This window comes from Typopeltis vanoorti, chromosome 16, assembly GCF_054136105.1.
Source record: "Typopeltis vanoorti isolate ZY-2024b chromosome 16, IOZ_Tvanoo_1.0, whole genome shotgun sequence".
Classification (NCBI taxonomy): Eukaryota; Metazoa; Arthropoda; class Arachnida; order Uropygi; family Thelyphonidae; genus Typopeltis; species Typopeltis vanoorti.
The window spans coordinates 41,843,567-41,865,385 of record NC_143564.1 but is presented as its reverse complement, the minus strand read 5'-3'; the positions used below and the strand labels follow the sequence as shown (position 1 = coordinate 41,865,385).

The window sequence follows — 21,819 nt, the reverse complement described above, 5'->3', positions numbered from 1 at the left end:
ACGATGACCTTTTAGTCTAAAGTTATGTGAATTGCAAATGTTGCAAGCTGGCACTGATGAGGATAAGAAGTAGCACCTGATGAGCAGCTATTTCATGAAATGTATCTGAGTAAAAGATGAAGAATGACATGAAGAAATGGCGGGATTATACTAAGAATTTCAGGTTAATGAAACGTTTCACAAGTATTTTGAAATACTATTTAAGTTCATTTCATAATTAGTCCAAATTACGTAATGACTCGTTTTAGTAACCTGCTTTTTCTGCTTCGAGGATAATACTTTGGGAATCCAAAAATTCATCCATATTTAAATAAAATACGCAACGCCAACTCGATGCTAATTCGTTTCACACAAGGGTTTTTGAAGCAAAAGCCTCGTTTTGTCAAACTTAATAAAAACACCACCAAGCAAGTGACGCTCACTCACCTTCCTTAAGAACTGGGTCCTCCGGTTAGAGAGTTAACGGCTTTATGTAGAAGGTGGGGTCAGGGGCGAACCTTTAACTTGCTAAACGCAGTAGCCCTATGATCATCACTCCTAATATGAGCCAGACTCAGTAACTACATCTAATTTTCTCTGTGACAATAGGTTCGAGGGTGAAACCTTATTAGACCGAACATACTGCTCCTGTCAGAGCTTATGGGATGGTTTGGAGGCATATGGGAAGGTATGTAACATCGGTGCTGGGTGCAGCCACTGCTTACTTAAAAAACTAATTATTTTAACTTTCATAATGTAACCGTGATATAAAGAATACCGGAAATAGGGGACGGATACAGGAAATAGATTTGTTTTTTGTTCATTTTTTAGATTGCAAACATTATCCTACAACTTTATGAAGTGATAATATTGAAAGCACTCCACGCGCCAAGAGAATTTTAATACGCAATGAGGAGTATAAGCAAATATTGATTAGTGAATAGAGAAAAAATAAATATTACTCTATTGCTAAATCCCTCATTTTTTTTTTTTAGCGAAACTGTATTAAGAAGATGGATAATACACGTCATTCTGCTAATAAAATCTGATATACAAAACAAATTTAAATGACTTTCTGATAATTAATATTATGCTTGCATTGTAGTAGCGTATTGACCACTATTCTAAGCGAGTTTTGTTCCCAAACCATTTTTCTTTCTAATTCCTTGCAATAACAATATTAACGTCATCGTCCACGGCTTTCTTCAGTTCGCTGCTGAACGAATTTCCTCTCGTTCTTCTTCGGCCGATATTGTGCATCTATCCACCATAAATGTTCAAAACATCTTATTTTCATCGTTCCATTTTACCACTGGTCTACGTGGTTTTCGATAACCAGTTATTGATGTCCGTTCTGTTGTTGTTTGTCCATTTGAAACTCCGAGTTTACCAAGAATACAAAATAGTTATTTCTGTTTAATAAAATAACTATTTTGTGTTCTTGGTATACAAAATAGTCACAGAGATAACTTGTAAATCTTGAGAACAGAGATAATCTGCAATTAAGTTACCCTAGAGTCAAACCGAAATTATACTGATATAACTGAATGCCATTGACAGTGATAAACTTTCTTTTTATCGACTTGTGAAGTTATACTTTCAAAACTGATTAAAAATATTTTGCAGCGAATTAGGGTGGCTGTATGCTGCTTGCAGTTTTACGTTAACAGTCATGATGAAATACAACTAGAAGCAAGTCTGGAGGGGAAAATGTCTACCATGGCTCTCGCTGAGTGGCGAGTGAGATAACTGGTGACCTAATTACAAAAGAAAAAATAAAGAGAAGTCCTGGAATAGATATTTGCGAAAACTTCTGTAGTAGATCCTGTTAATGTCCTTGGCATTATCAAGCTTTTGCTTATATTTCTGGATCTTTCCATGGCGGATATTCAAATATGTGCGATGCATTAAGTAGATGACATTAAGTAGTAGGTGATATGAGCTCACGAAAATAGCAAAATTAACCATAATTGAAAGTACATCCTAATATATCATTGAATATTATTAATTAAAAGGAAAAAACCTCATAATTCGAAATGATAATTCCTCGATAGCTTGATGGAATTTGAAAGTCTGCTGCGATAATGACTGGTGCGGAAAAATAAACTCTGAACAAGAAACTTGTTGAGACTTTATTTTTCCACTTTCTATATTTCAAGGTTTGGTTAGACTGCTAATGTCTGTAGTACAAAGATTTACGGCATTCAGAACTCTGTTGAATGGAGGTGTGATAAGCAGTTATAAATTCCGACGACTTTTTACAATATTATCGCGGTTTATCTGTTTTGAGCTTATGAAATACACGCATGATTTTGCTATGCTAAATTGTACCACGCTAAATGTTCCAATTCAAAATAAAGATTGAAACTGCTCAGAAACTTTTAAGAGATTCTAAATACAGAATTTCATCAAATTCCAGTCAGCCATAGCAAAAGTATTATTGAAAAAAATAATTATCATAGTAGATAAAAACTAAAATATCCAGAGCGGAATGATTGCTATATATCGGCAGTAGATGAACTAAGAGTTAAATAATCTGAGAACCCCTATACTGAGATAAACTATACTTTTCAAGTTGTTTCGGTTTCTGATAAGCAGGGCGGTGGTGTCACGCTGGGCGATGAAAATCATCTGCCACTTAAGACTTTCACAGACATCGAAGCCACTGAGGGATTCAGATCTACAGTCTGTTTTGGTTGAGATGCGGAAACAGGTTAATAAACAGCAACAGAAAATTAAACAAACAGGAAATACTGGAGAATAATGTAGAACTTAACGGAAACAGCAATTATCAGTAAATGCTAAGTGAAAGGAATAGTTGGTCGTGTGGTTAGTATATCCGCTCTTCAACCCACAGGCTGTGGTGTCGAATCTCGCAGTAGGCTTGGGATGCTTGTGGAAATGTTTAGGTTAGATATAAATTTCATCCCCGGTGTGAGACCACTGCCCTGCTAATTGGATGGCTGAAATGACTCGAAAGAGTACCAGGTTTGCCTCCTCTGGAGCAGCATTTCCGAATTATATAAAAAAATAAATAAAAACAAACATAAAATCAATGAAAACAGAAAAAAAATCCTCATCTCATCTACGGTATTAATGTACTACAGATTTAACCCTTCGTGGTTGGGAGTCACACAAAAAATATCAGAGAAATCAAGGATTAGTTTCTACGACGATTTTAGCGCTAACCATACGGCTGATTTTATTTGGCGCAAATCCATGCAGTGATAAGCAACTTGAGAATCTCTCTCTGTGTGTGAGTGCGTGCATGCACAAAGCCACTCTTGCTATAACAGGAAGTTAATGAAATTTGCATTATGGATCATTACTAAAATTTGCCTGACAATTCCAGTTTTGCAAGTAAAAGGAAATAATGAAACGCCTCAGATGTTAATAGTCGTAACCATTTAAGAAGTTTAATGTTGATGGTATGACGAATGGCGCCATTTATGACCACAGCATGAGAATTAGCGGCATTTGAATTAATGTGGGTCCACGTTCATAAAAAACATGAAAACCAACAAAAAAATCCACTTTTTAAGGGACTCCAAACCGGACACTTCCCACTCACGCAGTTCAATGGAGTTTTGTAGTTTCAGTTCCCTTGATACACCCCTATTTATCACAGAATTTCTTGGTGCTGGCACTCCGCAGCTGCTTAATATCCTTCCCCCACCCGCCTCGATGGATCTTAGCACCCAACCATTTTTGTGTGTATAATTGAAGTTAAGTGACGCATATGAATTGTTATCCTCTGGTTCCCTGTATCATCCACAGTCTCCTCTCTCTCTCTCTCTTTACTCGCCCTCCATTTCAACCTCTCCGCCACTGTCCCAAATATTTCGTCCCGTTAGCTTTGCCAATGTTAAACTGCACTCTCCCTCCCCTCACCCAGTATCCCACTTTACTCTGCTTGTAACTTCCTAATGCAGACATTCGCAAACACTCAACTGCCTTTGTCTTCACTATAAGCAAGTATATTAATGACATCATTTAGCTGACTCTGCGGCTGGGAACCTGAGCATACGGAAACCACCAAATATAGTAAATGTGGACAGCTGCTGAATGCAGTATTCAAAACAGTAAACTAACAGTAAGAAATAACCTCGTGTCCATTATTTAGTGAAACAATAATCACATCACTATCTTATTTAGAAACTATATTCATTCTAAACGGGTGTGTTGGACATAATTTAGTATTCATTTACACCGGGTATACAGTTAGATACCATTAGATAACGAACAAATGTATTTCAAGTGTAATAACCATTTTCACTTTCATTCAAAGTTTGTTCATTTGTTTCACAGAATTATATCTTTTAAAATAAGACATTACTAGGAATATAAATTCATTAATTTTAATCTCGCAGGATGCTAAACTGTACGTGCTTAAAACCTTAGTGGGAAATTAAAAAGAAATCCTGCAGAGTAAATCGCAAAGCATCTCGATATCTTGCAACCTTAATATTCAAAAGTCTCGGGGACCAAAGTCTAAATGCGCTCGAGATGTCTCTGATTTAGATATTCCTTTTTAGCAGCGTTAAGTGAGGCATGAAATATCATTTATTAAGCGATTTCATTGCATGTGAATGCAAATTGAATTACTCATTTTTGTACATCTTTCAGTCAATTATTTCTTCCTAAAGCATCTTGCCTAATAATTGCTGACGGTACATGTTTAAATATGGGAGAATAATGAACTAAAATATAAGAAGAATAACTTTTACTTAGTCTTATTTTGTGATAAACAAGTTATCCAGTTTTAAGTGTTGAAAGAATAATAAATATATATATAATTGTAACTAAAATATCATTAAAAGAATGTTTATAATTTATTTTGACTACAAAAGTTCTGGAATTTATACCTGAATAAAACCAGGTCTAATTATTACCAGAAAATTCTACCGAGTCATGTGCTAAGTTTGTTTTGTTTTCCAATTTGTAGAAATACTTCTTGCTCTCTGTGTTTATTACAATTTTGTTCGGCCTTTTTATAACTGCTGTTCACTGGATACTTAAGTAAAATACAACACGACGAATGGCTAAATATATCAAAAACTGAACAATTCGATACGTTAGGACAAACATGAATGAGATTTGTAAACGGACAGCATGTACACTTTAAATGTTCCCTAATATTTCGAATTTTAATTTAAAAAATCCCTGAGCTTTCTTCTGAGATGTTTTGCAGCATTTCTTGGCTGATGGTGGTCTAACCAATTTTCTTCGTTTTCGAGTACTACAACTCACATTCAAATTAATTATTTTTTCTCCCTTTTTATTCTTCGTTTCTGTGTATCTCATTCCGACTAATTACTTCTGTGATTAGGTCAATTCATGGCTCTGTGAGAGATCATGCAACTAGTTGCACTACAGGCCTAATTTCTTATTAACCTACTAAGACCAGCATCTACTACTGTTTCTTTCTTTATTCTTGCTAATCGACGATTTCATGACTTTTTCAGTCATTCCTATTGTGTTTGGTTCTATCATCGTTACAAAAAAAAGATGCGAAGTTAGTCAACATACTGTGAAACCTCAAAATAGGGAGAGGGGAGTGTGATAGCTAAGTAAGTCTACTTACTTAAAGCGGAACCCCGCACAAATTCTACAGTGGTCCATTTGAAGTTCACAAAGGAGGACCCCACTGAAAACTTGTTGCGGAGAGATGAAAAATCGATGTTACGACACCTAGTCTGAATGGCCTTCTCAAATAACACAATTCAGATTGGGTTTATTTTTAGGTCATCATATCATAGCTGCCTTACTTTCCCCATCTTTTAAGTCACCCCTCGTTTGACTAGGCAGTAGTATCGATATTTAGTTTCATGAAGGAAGCTTATTTCACAGAATTTCATCTTGTAATATTGTTATGGCTGACTTCATATGTTGGGGTACAGCATCACGTTTAGCATCGAACAACTTGTTATGAAGATTCCGAACAAGATGATTTTTTTTTTTTTTTTGCTGAATATTTTCAAATATTTGCTCGCATTTACTTCTGTTAATAGTAAAACTTTCTATCCAGCTAAACGAAATGGTAAATAAGTGATTTACGCTAGAATCAAACAACCTTTTTGTTGTACACGTTATTCTGATAGTGATTTTCAGAATCACTTAAATGCAGTTCTAACTTGGATGTGTACTCAAGTATGTGGTGTAGCATGTATATGGTTCTTATTGCATTATATATCTGTAATGTTTTCTGGTCTTGAATATTATCTGAGACGAATAAATGCCAATTCTTTGTCACTCTAATCTGATTTTTGCTGTCTTTTTTTAGAATGAAGACCGAAAGAGCTAAGGTTATGATGCCAGTGCATCATTTCTCTTTGCTTCTGGTCAGTTTGCAGAATGAAAAAAATCCTGTCACCTCGGTATATGGAACCGTCTAACAAACTGCAATTAAAAGCCATTTTATAAAATTCTATTCGCGTCCTAGACAGGATTACAATCTGGGTCTTTCCATCTAAACGATATCGTCGCTACTTACTTAGCTGCTGTGTTTATGTAATTGTCTTACGTTAATCATTGTCGGTAATACTGTATTGCCAAACTTTCCCTTATACGAAGTGTTTCCTCGACTCATGAGTCGAGAAATTATTTCAATGTCAATTTTAACAGTGGTTCTACTCTGAAAAAATAAACACTGTCTGTAATGGTGGTTGAAAATGATTATGAAATTATGCTAAATATCCTTGTTATAAATTAAAGTTTTAACTACTCTGATTAAAGCATATAAATTCCTCCGTTGATACCAAGGGTAAGACGTAATGGTGTCAACTATCACTAATAGTGATTGGCATTACTATTTATCGTCTCCTCATTATCATCTTCATAACGCTAATTACCGGTATAAGACCATATTGGTCTGTTCTGGTCTCATTATCCATCCAATATCCTTTTTTTGAGGTCTACCCTGCCTTCTCTTTCTAATTGGCTTATATTTGAGTATCTGTTTAGGATATTGGGTTGGCCATTCGGTTTACATGTTCTATCCATTTTTGTTTATTAGATTATATTTCAGTATTTGTTTAGGCTGTCGGGTGTTGGCCATTATGTTTACATGTTCCATCTATTTTTGTTTCGTTTTTCTTCTATTGATTTTGTTTTTAGTTCTTTCAAAATGCCTTCGTTCCATTTTTTGGTCTAATAATTTTGCAGTTCTCATAAATCTCATTTCACTTGTTTTTATTCTTTTGTTTATTGCCCAAATTTCATTGCCATATAATAATGTGGGCACTGCTAAAATGTTGTATATTTTCAAGCGTGCTTCTTTTTGTACTATATTTGGATTGAGTGTTCTGTTTATCAGGCGTATAATCTGTAAAAAGTTTGAAGTTTTTAATTTTATGTCCTTTTCTACTTCGTATGATATTTCACATCCAAGATAGCTGAAAGTATTTATCTGTTCTATTATTTTATTATCAATAAGTATTTTACTTCTAACTAGAGTTTGTTCGCCATTGTTGTAAATGCATTCGTTTTGTATTGCTATATCCAATTCATATGCGTTTAACTCGAGCTAATACCACCAAGTAACACGGGGGTAAAATTTTAATTGAGCTTTCTTGGAAATAAACTGTATACTATTCTTATGCCATCAAGCTTGGATTAACATAATTAAAAACCTGGCCTTAAATGCATTTCATTTGTTCTTGTCCATAAATGGTAAACATGACAATGCACTTCGACAATGATGGGTCTGGGGGGGTTGAATTAATTTGTACCTTTAAGGTATATTAATGACCTATTACACAGAATATCTGCTATAAAATGCCAAGGCTAGCATTATTTTATTTATTACGTACTTTGTGTCCTAGTAATTCTGTATAACAGTATAGAAACTTATACACGACTAACACATAGGATTAAAAAAACGATTAATTACAAGAATAGAACTGTTACTTAACTTAAAATTCTAATACTTTAACTGTAAAATTAATATTTCTATAATAAAAAATAAAGTAAGTTGAAGAAAACAGATACTGGTTAATGTAAACGTTCAGGGAAGTACCGTCATCGGGGTATAGAAAATGCATTCGCATTATTCATTTACTTTCTATACTGTATACACTATATTCATATAAGGTGTGAGCTGGTGTTCGTAGTGACTTCAGGGAATTTCAGCTATGATTATATAATCTTTATATGAACAACTTGTATATCATAATTCGAAGTCGATTCTTTTTTGTTTTAATTGCTGTTTGATGTGATTGATTTGAATAAGAATAATTTGCAATGAATACAAAAAAGTATCTATATGAGGCATGAGCGTTGTTTTACATTTCTCCTACCAATAACCCATAACAGATACCAATAACATTTCCACCAATAAGAAGTAAAAAAAAAAAAAAGAAGTGGACAAATATCATAATGGCATGCTTTGAGATGAGCGTGGAAATTATAAATATGACTCAAGAGAGCAGTGCACGTGGAAAAGAGCGTCGAAACTATTTTTTTTTTTATGTAGGTCCCATCCACGAAAGATTATTGGAAAGTCTCTAGTACATTTACATCTGGGTGGGCTAAAGATTTTTTTGCCAAATTTTATGTTTGTTTTTTTTTGTTTAATTTTCTTACATAGTCCAGAAACTCTGATATGAAGAGTAAACATGCAGTTTTGTCAAGCCTTCAAATAAGCAGGGTGGTGGTCTCACACCGGGCATTGAAATTTAAAACCTTCCTGATCCAAGATCTGATTATTGTTTTAAGCGAATGTCGATATTAAAAGCGAAATCAAATTGAAAAAGAGCTGTTTCTATGAGACAAGCGGTCTTTCCTGGTTTTTAGATAAGCTAATTATAGAGCTTTACCCAGCATTAGCTAACAGAATTTTCTGCATGGGGAGTATCTTCACGACTAGTCTGCTTTTATATATATATATACAGACCGTTGACTTAACTGATTCCAATGCATTACAGATCAGTTTTTGCCCTCTATTGAAGTCTGGTCTCACAGCATGGATCTAGACGCATGGAGATACTGAATCAAATATAGTCATTTTCCCATACACAAGTAGCAAACTGCTGTATCACTATTTTACTAAATGCACCATTACTGCATTAATTTAGTTCACAGTGGTCCTACGATCACTATTACCCAGATTGTAACAAAAGTCAAAATCTGGGTGATCGTAGGATCACTCTTCCACGCATGGAATATAAATGTCCGAAAGAAGTGCGAGCGCTGTGCTTTATGGATACTTAGGCAATTTGATGTGAAGTTGGCAGCCTCTATACGAATAACGTGGTCGTGAACATCTTCACGCGTAAAACGTTTACATAAGTTGGATCAAGGATTAAAATGTGAATATAATTTCTTGTCAAGTATAATTTACTTTTCTGGAGCAAAAAAAATCTCGCTTCGGCATATCAATGAACTAAGTTTAAAAATGAGATAGTTCGTATAGCAAAGATTTCTTTATGGTAGTTGCAATCGTGGAAATTTGGTTGGATATACATATTGCACATTTGTCCAGTGTGTGAACTAAAACTTATACATCAGAAAATAGTTCAATGAGCGAAAGCTTCTACAGGACAAAGATAGCATGGAGAAATGAAGATGAGAAGACATTGGGGAGGTAAGTATGAAGTAGACTGCAAATGGATAACATCTTTGTAAATCTTACACAGGAAAGTTTGATAACCGATTAGCATGATTAATAATTGTGAGCAGCTTAGAAATTAGATAATCAAGAGACTAATTTACAGACCAAATACGTGGGTCTTTTTCAAAAATATTTAAGGTAAAGACTCACAAAAATCCATGTCAAGCGAGATTCAGACCAACAGCGTGCTGGTTAGAAAATGGAAGTAGATGCCGTTACTTTTCCAAGAAAAGCTGATTTCCTCTAGAACTAATGGTAGAGTTCTAGATGCAAGTCTAGATGAAAAACGCATGTAAAAGTATGAACACACGGCCTGAAAGTATCTGTTACTTGATGAGCGCATTAGTAAGAAAAAGGAATCGCTGATTAGTCTAGCAACAGAGCCTTATTTGCTATCGTCGTAAAACAACTGATGTATTTGGAATTAGTCTGATCCTCCATAATATTCATTCGGAAGTATAAAGACGTACTCTTCGGTGAGAAAAACTTGGTTGGTTGTTATACTGGTTCTAACAATGAGTCACACAGATCGAGATTTGGTTCGAGGTGCTTTCAGATTGAAAATACTCTTTATTTTACCGGTAAATCTAGATTCCCAACAGATTAGTCTCTAAATCAGGTTTCCGATATTTTCTCAGTCCTTAGACAACCAACCTCAGCGATCTACTCACAAGAAGCTTTACTGTTTAAGCGTTACGCTTTATACTGGCACACCTGATATTTTTAGTTTCTGTTGATCAGCCTCTACTTAAAGTCAGGGGGACATCTTCCCTAAATAAACTGAATAATAAACGCATTATTCATTGTGGAGCCGCCTTGGCATTTGTAAAATCTAGCAATCTCATCATCAGGAGTTTCTGGAATCGAAGTTGGAAGCATAACATAATGCCTTCCTTGATATTTAGATGACCAATCAAGGGAAGCACTGAGTCTGGAGTATTTGATATAGAAAGAGCGACTTTCCTAGTCGACGATGCAAGAGATTTGAGGAGAGGCCAGAAAATCAACTTTAAATTTCTCTTTGATTTAGTATAACAAGCGAATTAAGCGAAGGCGGTTGCAGTCAATGGCTTTAACAAGGACCACAGAATACTTTTGACGCAAGTTTCTTTTTTTTTTTTCTTTTTTTGATGGGGGGGAGGTCTTTTGAAGTCGGATTTGTATTGATTGAGTAAATAAAGCCTCTACGTGGGTTCGAATACCGCTGTGAATGGATATTTTTCACACTTTTTTTTTAGCTAGAAATGATTTGCTTTCAAGTATGAGTATGACAGCCTAACATTGATTATTGGAGCCTGAAGTAGGCATGACAAAAAAAAAAAAAAATGTTCAGTGCTGCAGTGCTGCCAAATTCTAGCCTTGCATGGGGCAATTCAACGGATGGAATTGAAGTGGGAAATTATTGTATGCTTCAGTGCAGATGAAGCAGAGGTTTTTTTTTTTTTTGTTTTTCATTTATCATTTAGAATCCAGTTGTGGTATGATTTTTATTAGTTAAAAATGTCTTGTTTGAAAAACAACGACGAAACGAAATTATTTGGTACTCTAATAATGGTGTTGAGAATAGAGGTGAGAAAAGTATCGAATGATTTATTTATCTCTAGCTAACCGGATAAAGAAAATCCCTTATTGCTTTAATTATTGTTAGTATGTCTGTTATAGGGAAGACTGGTCCCAGTTTTCCTTTTTACCATCTAGAAGTGTATAAATAACCATTGATATTTCAAAGTTGACATGCTGCGAGACAGTCACCCAGTATGAATTAGTAAGATAGGTAGGTAGTGAAATTAGAAGTGAAAATTTTATGCTTATTCAAAAATAAAAGTTCGCTCAAGTGCCCATCTCTTCCAATCGGAATATAAAATCCCAATATGAACTCACACTTAAGGAGCGAAATCATTACTAATATGGATATAAAGCTCGCCGAAGACAAAAGATTACTATAAAATGTTTAGAATGTCAGGGTATGTTTCTGGAATTCGAACCAAATTTTCATAAGTCTGAAATATCTTTAATGTTGTCAGAATGGAGTAGATTTGTTCTTGATGAAAGTTATAAGATTTGTTCTTCGACCAAGGATTTCCTTTATCTGCATTTATCTAATACAATATGACCGGAGAATATGTATTTGTTTGTTAAATATGAGAGAAATATATGTTGTTGTATTTAAATACGTGTAATCATTTCTGTAAGATGTCTCTGTGGCGCATTTCGAAAAAACATGCATCCTTCGTCTAGAACGATCTAGGTTTGAATCCTATAAAGAACACGAGAAACATTTTCAAGGCTTTTTCAGTTAAAGTCCAGTTATCCGGTCTCAGGAGACAAACGATTCTAACAATTCTCCTCGGATCGTCAGCTTAACTGTCCCAACGTTAATACTATAATAACCCAATCTTAATCCATTTTAGTCTATAAATGCATCCTGGTGTAACTAATGTAAATCAGTTTTAAAAAATATCAACGCCTTCGTTTTACTTCATAAGATCAAACAGGTAAATGCAGAACGACTCGACAATTCATTTTAGTATCAACGTAACTTCTCCCTCCTCTAGGACAGAATCCACAAGGTTAGAAATATCTCAACCCAAAACATACGATGCGCCATATTTTCCTACCTGTATCCGGCTGTTTGCTATTGTCTTCCATCGCTGTCATTGGACGAGAGAGAACACGCGATAACAGCATATGTCAATCAGCCATCTTGAATTTTTCATATATTCAACACGAAGACGATTACCTGGGAAGTGGTCAAATAGTGATGACGAGGAAAAAAAATGTCCTTTGCAGTGGGTAAGTGGAAGATTAGACAATCATTCATTCCTGAACTTGGTAATAGAACATTATGTTTTGAGGATACAAAACAACGGTTGTTGTTGTTTGTATATTTGGATTGCTTGTAACAAACTTCGTTAAAATCAACAACGTATGAAATGTATATGGAAACCATGTTTATGTGAGTGACAGATAAACAGTAACTACCGCAGTATGTAGAGGCGGTGAATAGGTGTGGTGTTGGCGGTGATTGGGACAGATGAGTCTTATGATATGACGTCACTTTGTGTGTGTGTGTGTGTGTGTGTAGTGCGAATATCAAGTGCTTTTCACACGTATTACAACCCACGCCCATGTTTTTATATCTCTCTCGCTCTCTTTGCTTTGAAATTCCATATTAATGGGTGCATTAATTTGTTCAGGTCGGTAAAATATCCCTAGCGAATTGCAACTGAAACCCTTTGATACTTTGGAATGAATATCCGCGATTCAGTCACGTAAAATAATGTTTCTGTAGCGCTGAGCGTACGTTGACCTAACACAGGAAGTGTTCTTATGACATGGTACAAGCAACAACTCATTCAAAGAATTTTACAGGACACTGCACTGGGAAAATTAATTATTCGTTGCAAAAATGATAAATCAATCTCCCACCACATCATATCCTAGCAGAGAGTTATTCTTTTCTCTGCTGGCATCTAAAAACAATGTTCATATGTACCCTGTGGTCAAGCTTTCCATTTATGCTGTATACAGATCGCATTTTATAAATCCTCTTTTAGTGTTTATTAGTCTATGATAAAATAAGCAAAAATATAAAAACGGCGAATGATTGTTTTTTTTAAATCTGAAATTGTTTATATTATCGCAGCAGTCATCTGGAACTGACTGAGCGAAGATCAGCTAAAGCCTGAAGAAAAAAAAATGCTGAAATAAACATCACACTGATCTTTGAATCAAATGCAGGCTTTAAAACAGGAGGAACAGTTGAGGGCTTCTTGTAAAAGATTAATCAAATTGGGACGATACACCAACACTGGATTACAGAAAAAAACTATCGAGATTATTATTTAGGGAGATAAATCTAATGGGTACTAAGTCACACATTTCAGAATGAATATTAACATGAATATTAACTTGTAACGACAATGAAATGTCTTGAAATTGAAATATTGTCACTAAAAATCTCACTACAAAGATAACTTTGGTTTTGATTTTATACAGCGTATTTATTTATTCTTCCAAAAGCAAGAATAAATAAATACGCTGCATAAAATATTTATTTTATAAATAAAATCAAGAACTGAATTTCAAGTTTACCACATAACAAAACAAAAAAAAAAAAAGATATTTTAGATGGCGCTCTGAACACGATATTGTTTTAATGCCAATGATGGTGCTGCACAATTGAGATGAGTGTTTACCTTCGGCTAGGAAAGGTAAAAACATTCAACTGTCTTGAAATATTATTGTAGAAGAGGAAAAGGGAAAGTAATTCGAAATTGTGTTGCGTCCCGACGCAAATTCCTGTTATAAGACTGAAGGAATATTCTAATGCAGTATATCGAGTGAAAATAAATAAGCACTTCTATCCATATGCTGTCCCAATGTAAGGTTGATTCCTTGTTTCTTCGTCAAGTCTCATTCAATAAGGGAACCAAGCCATCAGGTAGGAAATCCCAGAGGGTCAAATATTGTATTTGTTTACAATCGCTGACTAGAAAGAAGCTGCCCAGTCAGTGGCAGGTATCGTTGGCAAGTGTACGATATTTTATTTTTGATGTCTAGATTGAATAATAAAGTTTCTAGTCACTCTTAAAACAATCACAACTGAGCGAAGGACAGACGAAAACATGCGGTGTACAGAACTCGGCATTTGTACCTAACGGGTTCACAGTTAGTATCCAGTTGTCATTTTAATAATTACAGGAAAATATTTCTCATATTTCACTGATAAAGGAATAACAAATTATCTTAGTAAGCGGCAATTCCATTATAGCCTTATTGGATGTTCATCTCCTCCTAGCAGACAAAATGACCTCCATTTTTTTTCTTTTAGGATAGTTGTCCCATAGTTTATCGAGCTTTCAAGGCGTCTCAGCTGTAGCCGGCATATGTACACATGTTGGCGCATTGTATAGTATGTGATTTTTCTTTCTTATTGGGGAGAAGCCGAGAAGAAATGCGACGGCATGGGGGAGGGAAGGTCAAGACGACTAGTACTAAAATACCTTCTACTCCCTTCAGGTTGAAGTCACCTACTTTTGTTTTTACACCTGATAATGACCTGGCGTCAGCGTTTGTTATGTATGACAACGTCGAGGAATTCATAAATCTTAATTTATTTACCCGATGTGCTGCTGTTATTACGTAAGAAACCGAAAGGAGAGCTTTTGTGTCACGTATTTGATTAAGAATCAATTCAACACGTAAGAATATCACTTTAAGATTAAGAATACCACTGGGATTTACATTTTTTTTTTCTATGAATAATACTTGAACAAATGGATACCTGTCCAAATTTCTACTGATTGTGCTATTCTGAATAGTGCTCGAAGGTCTTGCTTCATGCACATTATTGTTGTAGCTTTTCCAAATACTCCATAACAGAGATGTGAAATATCTCTCTGCTAACGATGTTAACGATGACATGTTTTTATATTTGATAGGCTAAAACATTTTTATACGAGAAACAAAGGATAATCTTGTATATATTCTGTAAATTCTGCTTAGCGGGTTGATTAATGTAACTGCTTTCTGTATCCAAAAGCACACATTCAATTATTTTCATTTAATTTGAAAATTTTAAGTTATTTTGTTTCTTTAATGAGAAATTGTCTTTGTGATGTGAGATTTATAAAAGTCCATTTTATAAGACACACGAATCCTTTCGAGAACAGACTATAGATTTTTATATGACACGGATGGGACGTTTTGATTGCATTGCTACAGTGCAGTATTAATAGAGAATTAAAACAATGCATTTTGGCAGCACATTACAGTGGTCAGCTGTGCAGAATATGTGAAGAAGAGCGTCCTCATCTTTCCAGAGATATTTAATCATCCGAGTATCGTTCTTAGTATTTTACTGGAGAAACAAATAAAGCTAGTTTGACTTCAAAAATTCTATGTAAACAGATTCAATTGAGCAGATAAGTGAAAATTTAAGGCTCGATCACTGACCAAGTTGCCATTTTAATTCATTTGAAGAAAAAGGATTGGAATTTAAGTTAGTGAATTCAAAGTAGAATCGTGTCTGTCAAGGCTACTCGTATAAGCCCTTCGATAACGAAGTCTTAATGCTGAAGCAATGAAGTGCTGTAAACAGAGTAGCAGTATTATGTACCAGGTACTAGTGATAATAGGAAATGTTAATACAGTTTAAATATGGCAGTTTAATTAGTAAAATAAATGAGAAATTCATGCGATATAATTTGTAATAAATGTCAGAAAGGACAATAACATATAAAATTAATAAAGTTTCTACGATACAGCAGGAAAAGAAATGTGTACTTCTATGGATGTACTTATTCTTAAGTTTAGTACGACTATAATGTTCTTCTTGCCGTATTCTAGTACGGATATCAAAGGAAGTGGACGCTTCTTTGGTACATGGATTAATTTGCGGTATTCGTCAATTTTGTGTTTGTCGGAATAAACGGAATCAGAGTTAGAAAGGGGTTCACAATGTACTTATTATTTCTTTAGATAAGTATCTCCAAATTATATAATAAAATGAAAAGAAATTACAATTCGATATAAGAATATTAGCGAACATGTACTTTCTTCATATTAAGGGATATGCACGGATTTGTATACCAATTTTTTCTTGTGTTCAGCCAACAATATAGAACTTATTTTAGCATAGTTGTGTTTTAAAGTTCTGGTTTTCCCCGTTAAAAGTAGCTTTACCATTCCTAATCATATTTGTTCTGCATGCGTTTAAAGTACGGAAAAAATTTTCATTTTCACTCTATTTATTGAGAAATATTTTGAATACCAAATTAAATATGCATTTCATACAAGTAGGTTTCAGTTTTTGATATTCAGACTACTAACGAACAGCACACAGAGAAGAACTACTGCGATAAAACTTGAAGGTTACAGAAGATTTGCAGCCATTCACCGGCGAAGTTAAAATGGTAATGCGAGATAGACGGCTGTGTGCTATAAACTCCATTATATACAGCCTTCCATAAACGCTAATATTTTAAAAGTAAATCATGTTCTTGATAGTTACCTCAATTTTTTTTCTTTTATACAAAGTTTTGTGTGCGTGTTCGCCTATCACATTGTAATCAGCAGTTGTCAAGATCTCGATAATTAAAAAATGTTAGTGTTTTATGTCATGCAAAATTCGTGTTTAATTCTCGTACAACGAGAAGTTAGGCGTATCTATCGAAACAATTCATCTGAAGATAAATATATCAAGCGACTGGAAACTCTGGGCGTAAATTGCCTGAATAGGTGGTTGGATAGAATATAGAATTTATATATATATATATTTCTTATACGATTACGTAAAGGATAAAATGTACACATTATGCTACTAATTCACAACAAGAGGAGGGAAAAAAAACTAGGCTGAATGCATACCAAGAACTTGTTTATCCCGAAAATAAATAAAAAGGAATGGTTGACAATATTTTTTACTATTCGATCTTGATTCGCAATAAATATTTGCATTTAAAGGATTATTCTTTTGTGAAAACTCAGTCTTACCCACAAGACATTCAAAAATATAACAAACATTATGATAATGATGGCATTAGTTAGATATGCTACAAAACACACACGCAAATTACATATAAAACAAACTAAACATGAAAAAGAAAATGTTTTCAGGTAAAATGCATTTAATGAATTTTTCCCACCCTTTTCCAACACCATTTCGTCCTTTATTTTTTGATTTGTTATAAGGTAGTATATAAAATAAGTACATAAAAAAAAATGGGCACTCTGAATTTTCCAATAAGGGTGACTGTGGAACAAGATAAAAATATCTCTTGCCAATGTCGTATATTATTATTATGACTATTACATGTCACCTCAGAGAGTCCAAGAACTCAATGCGGAGAGCGTTCTATTCCACGCATCAAACATTCTCCACTACTTAATCTTCCATCGATACACCACGTCACTACCACCGTGTACATTCTACGCCGTCAACTAATAGTATTGACGTCTGTAAATTGCGTGTGTTCTATGACCGATTTGCCTGTATGCGGATGAAAAACCTAGCTACGTCCGTATGAGATCGGCTAATTTATCTTCGAGTGAAAAGGCCCATATAAAAGATTCTTCTCGTTATGATGAGACTCTAACTGAGGTTTTTTCCAGTTGAAAAGCGCAAGGGCCCGTTGTTCTTGCACTACGAAGCTTACATTAAAACTGAACGTTAAATATTTACAAAAAAGAAAAATCAAATGTGCAGAATATGAACAGCACACAGAAATAGTTTGTTTTCAAATATCGGCAATTTAATAATAGAAACTTCAAGAACGCAGCATGTGTCGTTTTAATAACAGTGTTTGTATTTACACACCAAGATAACCCTACCAAAATATTCAAAAAACGACAGGACCGTTTATATAGCGCTTTAAATATCAGAACGTGGATCTCACTCAAGTCCATTACTGCCTTTGATAGCTGTCGTAGCAAAGGATATTGATCTTATCATAAAACAAAAACTGTCCACATGTTTCTTCTCTGAGTATTTTGTCTATGCCAGAGTCATGGAACATTTGTGTATATGATAAAAAGTTCTGATAGTGAAATTTTGAAGATTTGTTGAAAAGAAAAAAAAAAAGTTAAAGGCGGGGGGGGGGAATAGAGGAAATAAAGCGGGTTGAATTTGTATTTAGAGTTGGGAGCTTCAGTTCTGAGAAGGAAAACAACGGTGTTTTTGATAATTAACAACTGATTACGGAGCAGGTGTTCTTAGTTGCAATACAGGAGGCGGATTTTATCCCCTCGTGTTTCCTTTTCTACCTCCGAAATTAGGGGTTTTCTGGAAAATCTTGAGTGAAAACGCAAGATCAAACCAACTTGGGGAGTCACTTGTGATGGCGTCTATAGATCATCCGTCTCATCCCCTATCTACCATCGTCGGAGTAACCGTCAATTACGGACCGCTTTCCCACGAACGCACACATTTAGTCGACTTTCCAACGATGCACGTTTTCCGATTCATTTCTCTTCCAATGGAATGTCCGTCCTTGAGAGCCTTGCGTAAAAAAAAAAAAAAAGGAACAAAAAAAAGGAACAAATGATAGATTATTGGATAATAAGCAACCTAAACGTAAAGAAGTGTCCGTAGTTTTGATAAAAGGCCATGTGAAAATAATCCATCTCGATTTATTTTTTTTTAAAAAAAAAGAAGAAAGATTTAGGCACAAATCAGAGATCATTTCATGTCTGTTAGATTGCTCCGTGGAAGACATCTGCATCCTCGTGACTTGGTTGGTTGGAATTGGCGTCTGTCGTTCAACTATGATCTCGGCTCCACCCCCCTGCGAGTATTATTCTCTCAAGTCGGACCTCTATGACGGGTGTGGGTGGGTCCTGAAACGCGAGATCACAGACACGTACAAGAAAATGATGACTAATAGCCTTTGATTGGTTGTAAGATTTGTTGTTGTTGGAACAAAGTGCTTATTACGTCTCTGGCAGGCAAATTAGCCTATTTAGAAAGTTTCTCCACAAGATTATATTAATGTTCTAATGATTCCCTCCGGGTTCCGGGTAATCAGCCATTTCGATCATGAAGTGGGTAAAATAAAGATTCTTGTCACGAACAGTAGTATATTATTTGCTGTCTTCGGATGTATGCATGCGTTCTAACGTTGAATGGTTCAAGATGTTACTGGCACAAAAAAAAGCGACTGATTTATGAACTGTTTTTACATTAGACGATTTTTGCTTTCTTAGAAACACCCCGACTACGTAGGTGCGCATGCCTTAGTCGCTATCCTTCGTTTCGTTTTTTATCATAGGTGCATGTACTTGGGGAAGGGTTTTGGAGAATCGAAGCAAAGGTAAGATTAAAATGAAAAACAGCCTCAGTGTCACAGGTATCTGAACGAAGAAGCAGAAATGAGATAAGAAATCACGAGCTACGCCGATGAGAAGAGAAAGCGTTGCTAGAAATTTATGACTCATATGGTAATTATTAAAAAAAAAGCATAAAACCATCTTTCAAATGAACTCCTGATTCTTTAGTATGTTTTTAAATTCAGTTTGCTATAGTGATATCTTTGACTGCTTACGAATGTAGATAACTGTTCTTCAAAACCACTGTGTCGCGTTAACAGAATGCCCCCCCCCCGGATAGGGAATAAGATTGAAGTATGAAACAGTACAGTGCTATATCTTGAAACAGATACCGCCTTGGATATCGTCTTAGTTATATAAAAGCCATATTCCTGATGATATGCTCCATGATGAGAGAGTTATTTCACACCTCCAGTCCTCTGTAAACATCAGTGAAGAGTTTTTACTAGAAAATACAGAAAATGAAAGAAATAACTGTGCCCACAGTTTCTTCAGTAGTTAAATTCACCAATTAAACATCCTAAACTTCCTATCGCATTACATTTGCAATTATAAGACTAAATGACTCTTTTTCAGTATCCGTCTGTAATTGTACTGGCTTCCAAAAATTCCAGAAGATAATATATAAAGAAATATACACTGATCTTCATGTCCTTAGTGCTGATAATTATTTTAGTTAGTGTGCTGACAGAATAGAAGTAAAATCAGTAGTAAGGAAGTATCGTACTACCAGTTTGGATTCACAATTAAACATTACAAACGATAGCTAAGTTACACCATTAACAATACCTGTTAACAGGGCGGGTCTTTAGTACTTTCGCTCCCCTCTCAGAGATTCCAAGTTGTGCTTTGGTTGTGTTGTTTTCTATTATAAGAAAAAAGTTTTAATATATTATATTATACATTTCACATTTTTAACATAAGAGCCTAAAATTCATACATTTTCAAATCTTCAATAATGTGGCAAAATTAGCGGCATTTCTAAGAGTGAACTCAGAAATATTATAAAATAAATACATAAGAAACTATCTGAAGTATCCGTAAAAAGAAAATATGTTATTGTAACGCATAAATTCTGCAAATGACACACAGAAAATTACAACTGGCCGTGATAATTTCTGCAAGCTTTTAATTATAGCCGTTGTCAGTCCACATTTGCATTAGACACAAAGCACAAATGTTCCATTCAATATATAATTATTATAAAAGTATTCAATGTGTCAGATTAGAAAAGACTATCCCGTATACTTTAACTAGAAGGATCAATTTATTTTATAACAAAATACAAATCAGTAATATTAAGTTGCAGGTTATTTAAAATAGTATTAAAAACAAAGTGCAATATAAATACAGGTACAAATTATTATAAATGTGTTAATGGCTTTTTGACTAATATAGTTTTCATAATTATTACAGCAGATTATGTGATAAAACGTATTGCACTTCTTTTTAACTTTACTGTCTTCTGACACTGAGGTCGTTTTTTCTTTTATCACTTTATTTATTATGACCTGTCTGCAGAAGCGCCCTCGAACATCAATGTTTTAAGTTTATTTTTGCAGTCGTCTGCCTGCCACTACAGCATATAATAGGCCTCTCTGAATGAATAAATTTGATGACACGTACTATATCTACTGCTACAGCATTTACATGTTTTGTTTAACACTGGATAGTTTAATACTTGATATCAGCAAAACGCATCTTTACAATCTTGGAATCATGTTTTCAATTTCTTTTTCAGAACAATGAAGTTAAAAAGTTGAATTCAATTATTAACTAAATTACAAATTTTTGATTACTTTTTAGTCTGATTGCGAGGTTAACTGACCGAGAAAAACATTACAAAAGTAATGTTCTCTTTTAGAATATTCATATTTATTGAGTTGTTCAGAAAGAAAATTTACGTAACTAAAATGTTTCTACAAATGAAACAAGTGCATTTAGATTAGTCTACAACTAGAATAGGAGCAAAATTTATATTTCTGTATTTCCTTCTTTGTCCACGACACACACACACACACACACACACACACACACACACGATGAATTCTTATTTTTCGACATACGAAAAACAGATATTCAGCAGTTGTATTTGGTATGATGGATAAGCATACATTTATATTCAAATCACTGGTTTTCAAAAAGTTCTAAACAGAACAGTTCCGTGGTGTGGATTGCCAAACGACGACACCGATATCACATCATCGATTTGGTCAAAAAAGAACATATGCCGTATAAGACATGCCGTAAGATGCGTACTAGTGCAGTCCACAAAATCTGGTCCCACACGGATTAAATTACCTTGTCTGGTAACCCCTTTCCTCCTCCTCCCTGCTTTTCCTGCATGGGTGCGTTTATGTATTTTAGCAATTAAAGTAAGCACAGCCCTCAAAATTTACCCT

At 34.6% G+C, this 21,819-nt stretch overlaps 1 long non-coding RNA gene across 1 annotated transcript in view; it reads right to left on the bottom strand.

Annotated features, from left to right (window-relative positions):
* The window catches only part of LOC150097971 (uncharacterized), a 239,864-nt gene that overhangs the window by 113,098 nt on the left and 104,947 nt on the right, over positions 1-21,819 (bottom strand). The window contains exon 2 of the long non-coding RNA XR_016549599.1: positions 20,207-20,282. This is a non-coding gene — a long non-coding RNA (uncharacterized LOC150097971). The remainder of the gene's footprint in view (positions 1-20,206; positions 20,283-21,819) is intronic.